We start from the raw sequence: 9,492 nt of genomic DNA, 5'->3' as shown, positions 1-9,492 counted from the left end.
ATATCTCTTATGTACATCCATGTATAGCAAAATAAAAGTTTATATGTTTATATGTTTATATGTTTTCTTATTACATCTGCCTTGGTAGTCTTTAATGTCATTAATGCATGTGAACATTCACTGAACGTTTATGGCAGCGTTCATGGGATGTTGTCTGAATGTTCAATGCTAGCTGGGAAGCCACTGCACAGGAGAGGATGATGGTGTGACAGACTTTTTGCTTTTCAATGAAAATAATGCTTGAAGTGTCACCAAAATCAAGTTATAGCCTTTGTTTATCTCCCTCAGTCCACTAAAGTTCAGGGTTCACAAAAAACTCCATGACAAAGGCTCACAGACAGAAGCTCACAGACAGAAGCTCACAGCCTTATTGGAAAAAAGGACAAAAGCTGAAAACGTCCAAAAGTATATTTCTAACTAGATAATTCTAATTCATAAAATAGAATGACTTCTTCTGAGTTTAGTCTTGTTTGAATGTTTCGCTGTATAATTTATGTGTAGTCACATTGTAATGGAAAAAGGCTTAAAAGATGATAATGTAAATTTGATTACATATATCTCAAAATAAAAATATGTTACAACTGTTGGGAGGGGTAGACCTCTGGTGAGTACTGGTGACCACTGGTGAGTACTTGCTTTGCATTTGTATGACTCACAGAAACCTCCTTTACATATGAGAGCCTGCCCTAGACCTGAGGAGAGGGGGGGGGGGGGGGGGGGGGGGGGGGGGGGGCTGAGGGAGCACTGACACAGAGAGTCCACGGCAGTTTCCCTACAGTTTACTGTTCTGACCAAAGTCTCCTGCTGAGAGCCCTAAATCTGAAGGTGTGCGGCAATATTACATACAAGAAACTGTCGAAAAACCCACTTTTCATGCAGTAATGGAGGCAGTAGGAGTGACGGATAACATCTTTAGAGAGACAAAAAGTGAAGAAAAAAACAAACACCTCAAATATATTTAAAACTACTAATATGTATATTTTTTCTTTCCAAAAGGTATAAACAAAAACGCTACATGTCCCAAATATCACATGGGCACTTATATTAACGTTCAGCTGTAGACGTACATGAGAAATTGCTCAAAAATCAACTATTGACATATTTAAATAATAATGCTCCTCAAATAAATTATTGCTTTTTCCCCCCTCCATAACAAGACTCTCCCAGCTGTGCTATTAAAATGTAAACAGAAAAGATACAGAGCAACTTACAGCAGAAACAAAATTATCAAATGAAAATCCTCTTCTTCACCTTCATCATCTCTCTGTTTAACACAACTGTTCCCGTGTAGCAGTCTTGAACAGTCTTAAATACAAACTTTTATTTTAAAAACATCAATGCATATCGAGAATTCCCTTCCTTTTTGGCTGTTTCTCTGGCCTAATGATTGGTCAGAACCGCTGCGAGCGCGGGCTGTACTACGGCTCGTGATTGCCCTCAGCCTCCCCCAATCTTGCACAGATAACGATATATACCATATTCCTTTATATAAGTTCACACCGAGTCATATAACATTCATCATTGTCTCTTGTCGCGTTCTCGACCGTGTCTCATCACGTATTTCCTCACTCGCTTTCACCCTAATTAGTGTAATTGGCGTTCGCGCCGTGAGCATTAACATTAGCGACGACAGCGTTCTCAGTCGGTGTCATCCCAAAAATCACAATTAAAATCATTTCGCAGACATTCTATAGCACAGTCAGTCTAAGGCTTTACATATTGGGTTATTCTCAGTTCCTCTCATTTTTATTGAGATTACTGGGTACCTTACCTGTGAACAACATAACAGGATACAACAGTTCAGCATCTGCGTAAATCGGCAAAGCTTTACTGACTTTGGGTACAGAGAATCTTGCTCTGCTAATCCCGTCAGTCTCCTTGTGCCCACAGCGCCCTCTGTCGACCAGACACTTCACCCAAGTAAAACACAATTACACAGTGAACACAGTTGCATAACGGTACTGAATGATCTTCAGCTAAGGAAAGTCCTTAGCTGGTTAATTTTTAAATAGGGGCAAGATATTTCACTCTAGTCCATTTTCATATTGTTTTCTCAATGTCCTTTGAAACACATAGTGCTACACTCTCCCCCACAATTTTAATGTCTACCGACATTATAACCAATATTCTACCAAGGTCTCCATATGTGTCTGTGCTTCCTATACCGAGTCTCTATTACTTCAGTGTCTTGTGATCAATGTTGGCTGCCCTAGCCTCTCATAACTCAGTACGGCAGGTGGCTGCCTGAATCTGTGTGGGTGTGACCTTCCTGTTTGAGTCTGTACTGTTCCACACTCACCACCCTCAGGAACCACGATGTTGGCTGGGTCCACTTTGTGTTGCTGAGATACATCCATGGCCTCTTCGCTCTGTAGTGGTGAACCCTGCTGAGGCTGGAAAGGTTCTGCCTCAGGATTCAGTGGAGCTGGGCTCTGGTGTCTCCCTCTACCAGGCCTGAGATGCCACCGGTAGATGCGCTCGTCGTCGTCTAAGCCACTGTCAAATGCTGGTTGCTGTTGCTGGACATTGTTAGATGTTCTCCCTACCCTTGAAGGTCTCTGTACGGTCCTCTGCTGCTGTGAAGTCTGTTCTGGTGGCTGTTCAATGGGCAAGTAGTCACATGGCAGTAGCAGATTCCTGTGAACAACTCTGTCTCTGCCAACACCATTCTCTCGGCTGATCCGATAAACTGGGCTGTCATCCCCTTTCCTTTCCTTCACTCTGAAGACTTGGTCCTCCCAGTAGGATTGAATCTTTCCTGTACCTCCTCTAGTCATTATGTTCCGGAGGAGGACCCTGTCACCAGGTTGGAGATCTCTTCCTAGCATCCTTTTATCGTAGCTGGCTTTCCCACAAGCTGCTCCTTTATCTGCAGTTCTGGCAAGGATCTGGTAGGCTTCCTGCATCCTTTTTTCCAACCTTTCACGTAGCTCTCATAACTTTCTCGGGCACCTCCTCTTTCATTGTTGAACAGCAGGTCAATCAGGTCAAGAGTGGGGAACGTCCAAACATGAGAAAATAAGGTGAATAGCCTCTGCTCTCATGCTTTGTGCAGTTGTAGGCATGGACAACTTTTGCCAATGATTCCTTTCAGTCTTTCTTTTCCGCAGCATGGCCAGCAGAGAACCTCTCCACCTGTCCGAATCCCTGAGGATGATATGGTGTTGTGTGCGAGCTCCGGACACCAGATAACTCTTTCAGTTGAGCCATCAGTCTATTCTCGAACTCTTCTCCCATATCGTGGTGTAGCTTGCTGGGAAAACCAAACTTCAGCCCAAAATGGTGGAAGAGCTTATGAGCCACAGTCTTTGCTGATTTGTTCTTCGTAGTGTAGGCTTGTGCAAATCTTGTGAAGTGATCCATGACCACTAACACATATTTGTAGCCATGTTTGCATTTGTCCAGATGGAGAAAGTCTATCGAGACCAGCTCGAATGGGTAGGTGATCTGGATTGGATTCAAGGGTGCACGGGTCTGCCTACTTGGTTTCTTCCTCTTCAGACAGTCGCATACCTTGCTTACAAAATGTTCCACATCCTTGTGCATGGTTGATAAGATAAGATAGTGTTTATTCGTCACATGCACAGTTATACACAGTACAATGCACAGTGAAATGTATTTTGTACCTGCAACCATATACACACACACACATATAAATAAGAAGAATAAAAATAAAAAAGTAATTCACACTATACACTTGTTGGTTGGTGTAGCTTTTTGAATATCAGCAGGTGGTATGTCTTGGGAGCCACTATCTACTTTCGCCGAGTGGTGCTGCGACGCAGGACTCCATCTTCATCCAAGCTGATTTTCCACCACTGCTTAAGCAATATTGCCACGGTTGACGGCTGTGTCTGGATCTTGGCTCTACTTGGTCTGTGGTTTTGACTCTTGTACCAGATGACTCATGACAGCACTTCATCATCTTCCTGAGCCTTACGAATCTGTGCCGGGGATATAGGCTCCTCAGTATTACTGCTACAGTCTCTTATCAGGCTCAAAGCACAAGTATGGATGATGCCAACACTTTCGCACGGGTCCCTCTTTTCGACCTTGACATTCTCCACGAATGCACTGACGGTTTCTCCACTGACCTCTATCGTGGAGCTGTGCATGTACTCCTCCATGCTGAGTGGCATCTGAGATAATCCATCTGCATCCCTGTTGTTCTTTCCAGGTCGGTAGCGTATGATGAAGTTGTAGTCGGCCAGTTCTGCCGCTTACCTGTGTCCTGCTGCATTGAGCTTTGCAGTTGTGCATACATACATCAATGGGTTATTGTCCGTATAAACCACAAATGACGAGGCATAATATTTATATATATATATATATATATATATATATATATATATATATATATATATATATATATATATATATATATATATATATATATATATATATATATATATATATATATATATATATATAATATATATTATATATATATATATATATATAATATATGAATCAAAATATTTAATAATTTCTTTGTATTTACTAGAGCAAAATGTATGTATATATAACAGACTATTGGCAGGAAATAATCGTGGGTGTAGTTTGTGGTGGAGATCGATTTGTTGAATGAATAAGAGACATTAGAAAAAGAGGAAAATGAAGTGGGTGGTTGCTGCCGGGATACTTTACCTTAAAGCCGAGGAGGAAACGGCACAAGTAAGGAGGGGGATCCAGGAAAGAAGAGCAAGGATGAAGATGAGGGAGAGGAAGAGGAGATGTGCACAGATGGCGTGTCTTCTCAGCTGATCTGTCTACTGGACTGTTTTTTTTTTCTTGCATTTGTAATCCAAGCTATAGAGAAAAGGTCGTATCTAATATATTCCAAAGCAAACAGCGTACTCTTTACCACGATTGTATAACTCCCATTTCAGTCTCTGTTCATTACAAGTAAATAGTTTTTCCTCATTCAAGTTAATGTTAATAAGTTGACACAGAGGACATTTTATGTCAAGAATGGTTAAAATAATAATAAAAAAACACATTTAAGAGACAACAAAATGGATATTTTCTTTAAATCAAGTTTTACACAAAATCTAATTTAAATAAAAGGATACATTAAAAATTATTTTTGGTATCTCAAAGAAAAACCAATTAATTGAATATGCAATAAATATTTTAAAGACCAATTTATATTAATGTGTCTAAATAATTTACAAGAGTTTTCATTATTATTATTTTTTTTTATTTTATTTTAAACAGGAACCAAACCTGGCAAAAAATGCACAAATCTGTTTGAACCACTTTTGGCAAAAACCTGTCTTCTTATTTGTGTGTCTTATCTGTGCAGATTTCCCTGCCACCCCCAGAGAGAGGAGCTGAGAGTGAAGAGAGAGTGTGACGTTTGTTTTGGATCCATCTGTTCTGTGGACTTCAACCTCTGCCTGTGTGTGAGAGAGAATTGCTGATGTGTATGGTTGTCAGGAGTCTCACACTGTGCGATTGTTGATTATCCTGATTATAAATAAACCTTTTAGTCACGAGTCCCACGTTTCAGTCGGCCTGCTAGCTGAGCCATGACACAAAACTATATTATTAAACTGATAATTTATTCATCAACTAAACAGCTGAAAAAACTTTTACACAAGCACCAAACAAACTTCAAGTACAAAATAATCATTTTTGCTACAGTGTGTAGTCTGTGCACCAAAGATACACACAGAACTCTGTTATCTCAGCTCTGGTAGAAGCATACAAAGTAAAGTTAATTAAAAGTGTTAGTATTCACCACTGTGGGCCCAGATGCTATTTTTTACAGCATCTAAGAGAAGAAAAGAACATTTCAAATATGAAAGAACAACACAAAGAGAGTTGTCCAAGTACAGAGAAATCCAGGAAGTAAGCCTTTATTTTGTCTGGATCACTCTGATATTAATTTAAATTTCTTAAGGATAATTTTAGAAGTCTACAGGTTTGTGGGGTAAATTCAAGTCTTTATAGTCATTCAACTCAAGTGTTTGATAAACAATACCATGTTTTTATTTTCTAGTATAATTTTAAAAAGCACAGTATAGTATATACACAACAGTCACAAACATATTAAATATTAAATTTACAACTACATATAATATAAATATTAAATGTAGTTGTAAACTACATTTAATATTTATATTATATGTAGTTATAAAGGTTACAGTTAAATGAAAATGAAACACAGAGACATACGGACAGGCAGAACATGTTTTGGTAAAATGTGACAGCATCAGTGCTAATTCATCACGTATAATTAGTTTTATTTCACAAGCTGTATAATCCCTCCTTCAGCATCAACAACAATGTGAAACTGGTGACAGTGAAACATGAAAGCCCAAACTGAGCACTCACCTTTAATGGTCGCCCTTCTTGTTAAGCCAAGCACAGAGGAATGTGGTGGTGCTGGTGGAGCTGGTGTGGTTGGTGTAGAACGATTCTGGGGCTAATCTGGAATTCTGTGAAACAGTGTAAGAACAGTGTTAATTACTTTTAGATAGAAAAGTACATTTATTTACAGTGCAGTTTTAAGATACTTTTACTTTACTTGAATCTTTCTGATTCACTACCTTTTACTTTTTACTTGACTACTACATTTGTTTAACAGCTGTAGTTACTCACTGCTCTTCAACACAAACTGATATCTAATTATTTTAAGAAAACATTTGTTTCAGTCTCTTACTATTTGAGTATGTATATTAACAGAGGTACTTATCTGTCACAGTCCTGAGACCCAATCTGATATGTGAATAAATATGTGAAATATTTTGAATTCATGCAGTCTTACTAGTCTTATAAAAGTCATCATTCACCTAGAAATAAAAAAAGTAGAGGTTAGATTGAAATAATAAAATAAATAAATAAAACAAACATGCATTTTATCCATATCAAAGAAGTACATCTATCACCTGTTGGAAAACCTTGTTGCTTGTCTAGCTACCGCAAAGTAATGTTAGTGTAATGTTAGTGTTACATTAATGTGGAGCCTCCAATCTGATAATGCTCTCATGTTTTATAATGCATATTTTCTCAACTTTAAACTGCTTCTTTTACTTTATATACCTGAGTAACCCCAGTCTGAGAAATCAAGCTGATAGCTATTACAGCTGAGCTAAAAGTAATTTATACATCGACATATTTAAATCAACCCTGAATGAGAATGACAGTTGCAGCTGTTTAAATAATTTAATTACAATTATTAAACAGCATTTCATAAGGTTTCAAGAATCCTACCTTTTTTTCTGGCAGTATTTCTGTTCAGTATGTCCCCCTTTTCTTCTTGATCTTTATTGGTGGTTGACAAACAACAAATTGTGAAATTCTAACAAACAAGTTAGTCTGTATTAGAAAATGGAACATGGCCTGATAGTTTTTTACTCTTTTATCAATAAGATGCAAATAACTTTCAGTTTACTGAGATTTTGAATCATATTTCTGATGGTGTAATAAAACATGTTTTGTGACTGCATTTCCTTGTAAATAAATAATGTCCCAGCAAGCATGCTGGGACAGATACAGCCACTCCCAGCGGCTGACAGCTGGTTATGTCTGATACTGGGAGAACCTAGTTTATATTCATTGTTCGCTGGGATGTCCTACATTTTTCTGTCACATTTTCATATTTTCCTGTAAATTTCTTTAAACTTTAATGTTGTGCAAAAGTCTTGAGCCACAATAATGTCTTTTTGTTTTGCACTGGAGAAGCGAGACCTTCATCTACTGTAATTTTTAAAGTGCTGTCAGGAATGGACACTGGCTGCTTTTAAATTCATTTTCAATTGAGTCCTTTTTTTGTTGAACCACTTAACAATAAACTATGAATTACTCAAAAAGCGCCCCCCCCGCCCCTTCTCTCACTTCTTATCTGCCTGTTAGCTCTGGTATAGGTGAACTGTGTCATACATACAGAAATAAACAATAAAGAGTATATAAAAGCAAAATAAAAACAAGAGGGGCATTTTTAAAGATCCTCTTGGCAAAGCAAAAGTGTCTGCCTTAACACAGCATGCAGACTATAATTTTACTTGCTTAAGCTGCTAGACAAGACAGGCTGATAAAAAAAAAGCACTTAACAATAGGTGATGAATTAAAATTGGCAATTTTTGTTCAAATTGTCATTGATGAGTATGGAGGAGATCAGGAGAGGTACAACAGTGAGTGCAGGTTCTGTCCTGCTTTGGAGCTGCATTTCAGCTGAGATCTTGTCAAAATTCATTTATCAGCACAATAAAGTCCCAAACATGCTGGCAATGCAGTAAAAGCATGCCTGCACAGAACAAAACACACACACACACACACACACACACACACACACACACACACACACACACACACACACACACACACACACACACACACACACACACACACACACACACACACACACCCAGCCCAGAATTCAACATTACTGAAGCAGTGTGGGAGCATCCTGACAGAGAACAGAACAAAGGACAGCCAACATCCACAGAGGAGCTTTGACTGTCCTTCAAGAGTCCTGTAGTCCTGAGGACTACTTAAGGAAAGTACAGAAAGCTGCCTCAGAGAGTTCAGACTGTGCTGAAGAATAAAGGAGGTCATACCAAATACTGACTTTCAATTTCTGTTTAACCTTATAAACTGCATTCATGTATGTTTGATCACTTCACTAAATGGCTGCACCTGTAAAATATACACTACAGAAATTGACTGTCTAAGTCTCACAGTCCTATATTCAGTCAAAAAGTATTTTTGATCTGGTTTTGAGAGTGATATACTAAACATGGGTAAGATTATTAAAAGTGTTTTGTCTTTGATTATAGTCTGAATCTTCCTAAAGTAAGTGAAATAATCTGCCAGTAAGATAATTACGCTTGGTAAAATTTCTTGAAATAAGACAAAATATCTAGTCATTCTAAAGACTAGATATTTTGTCTTATTTCAAGAAATAATCATCTTTGATGAACATTTAAATTTTGAATCTCATGTCTCAAAGCTCATCCAGTCATGTTTCCTTAACCTCAGAAATATTGGATAAAAAAATCAAACCTTTTTCTTTTTCTTGTACTTTGATTATTGTAATTCATATTTAATGTGTAATTTATGTGCTTATCTCTGTCATCTGCAATTGGTGCAGAAGGCAGCGGCAAGGCTGCTAACAAAAGCTAGTTACCATTCTCATATCACACCTGGATCCTTCACTGGCTCGCAGTTAAATTCAGAATCCACTTTAAAATCCTGTTATTGACATTTAAAGTGCAACATGGACAGGCCCCTCCATACATATGAGACCTACGGAGACCTTATCACTGCAGCCGGCCTCTCCGATCCTCTAACCAGGGTCTCCTAACGATCCCTCCCTAATTTTAAAACCAGAGGAGATTGTGCTCTTGAGGTCATGGCGCTCAGAACAGCCTTCCTCATCCTATCAAGTTGGCCGAGTCTGTGTTTTGTTTCTAACATCTGCTCAAAACCCATTTTTATAGGTTAATGTTCCCTTAATCTTTTCTCTGTAATTCACGGCCATTGTTG

The 9,492-nt window shown here is 38.3% G+C and overlaps 1 protein-coding gene across 1 annotated transcript in view; it reads right to left on the bottom strand.

Annotated features, from left to right (window-relative positions):
- LOC115786528 (uncharacterized) overlaps positions 1-1,869 on the bottom strand; it is a 14,303-nt gene extending 12,434 nt beyond the window's left edge. The window contains exon 1 of the mRNA XM_030738715.1: positions 1,772-1,869. The gene's annotated coding sequence lies outside the window, so the exon portion shown is untranslated. The remainder of the gene's footprint in view (positions 1-1,771) is intronic.
- Between the last annotated feature and the right edge of the window lie 7,623 nt (positions 1,870-9,492).

The sequence above is a fragment of the Archocentrus centrarchus genome, chromosome 10 (assembly GCF_007364275.1).
Source record: "Archocentrus centrarchus isolate MPI-CPG fArcCen1 chromosome 10, fArcCen1, whole genome shotgun sequence".
Classification (NCBI taxonomy): domain Eukaryota; kingdom Metazoa; phylum Chordata; class Actinopteri; order Cichliformes; family Cichlidae; genus Archocentrus; species Archocentrus centrarchus.
Note: the sequence above shows the minus strand (reverse complement) of the source record. Positions and strands in the feature narration are given on the sequence as shown.